The 1,105-nt window shown below is 32.3% G+C and overlaps 1 non-coding gene across 1 annotated transcript; it reads right to left on the bottom strand.

Moving 5' to 3' along the window:
• Positions 1–420: 420 nt before the first annotated feature.
• On the bottom strand, positions 421–491 carry TRNAG-GCC (transfer RNA glycine (anticodon GCC)). Its single transcript has one exon. It is a non-coding gene; the product is annotated as a tRNA-Gly (tRNA).
• Between the last annotated feature and the right edge of the window lie 614 nt (positions 492–1,105).

Genomic DNA, 1,105 nt, shown 5'->3' with positions numbered 1-1,105 from the left:
TAAACGTTTAACCAAAAAAAAAACAACTAATTTAAAATATGGTTCTAAAGTTAAGCAGATATAGTAAATGTTACCTCTTCATTTTGTGCGGTAGGACTGTTTCAAAGTCGCTAAAAAAAAATCAAGGTTCAAAAATTACAGGTTTTTTTCACACTTCATAACATTTTTCATAATGTCATTAGTAAATGTGAATCATATTGCCGTAAACAAAGCAGTCGTGTAGGGTGCAATGCATGAAAAGAACGACTACGAATCACTAGGATATGTACAAGAATTTCAGTAATTATTATCACATGTCCAATTAGAAACATGTAGCCGAGTCAGGAGGGTGCAAACTGGAATTGACAAAAACGAATTCAATAAAAAGGAGTTTAGTAAAAAAAAAAAAAAAAATCTCAAATCAGAGTACAAAAAATGTGCTGCATTGGCCGGGAATCGAACCCGGGCCTCCCGCGTGGCAGGCGAGAATTCTACCACTGAACCACCAATGCTTGCATGAGCAAAATACATGAATTTCCTGTTATCAAGAGAGCCAAGAAATGGTAAAACGTTATATTTGATATTTCTTTACATCAAAACCTAGTAATTATATTCCTGTACATAGGGGCAGTATTATATTAGTTATAATCTTGTACATAGGAGCAGTATTATAGTAGTTATATTCTTGTACATAGGAGCAGTATTATAGTAATTATATTCTTGTACATAGGGGCAGTATTATATTAATTATAATCTTGTACATAGGGGCAGTATTATATTAGTTATATTCTTGTACATAGGGGCAGTATTATAGTAATTATATTCTTGTACATAGGGGCAGTATTATAGTAGTTATATTCTTGTACATAAGGGCAGTATTATAGTAGTTATATTCTTGTACATAGGGGCAGTGTTATAGTAGTTGTATTCTTGTACATAGGGGCAGTATTATAGTAGTTATATTCTTGTACATAGGGGCAGTATTATAGTAATTATATTCTTGTACATAGGGGCAGTATTATAGTAGTTATATTCTTGTACATAGGGGCAGTGTTATAGTAATTATATTCTTGTACATAGGGGCAGTATTATAGTAGTTGTATTCTTGTACATAGGGGCAGTATTA

This window comes from Anomaloglossus baeobatrachus, chromosome 4, assembly GCF_048569485.1.
Source record: "Anomaloglossus baeobatrachus isolate aAnoBae1 chromosome 4, aAnoBae1.hap1, whole genome shotgun sequence".
NCBI lineage: Eukaryota > Metazoa > Chordata > Amphibia > Anura > Aromobatidae > Anomaloglossus > Anomaloglossus baeobatrachus.
This window is presented reverse-complemented; position numbering and strand designations above follow the sequence as displayed.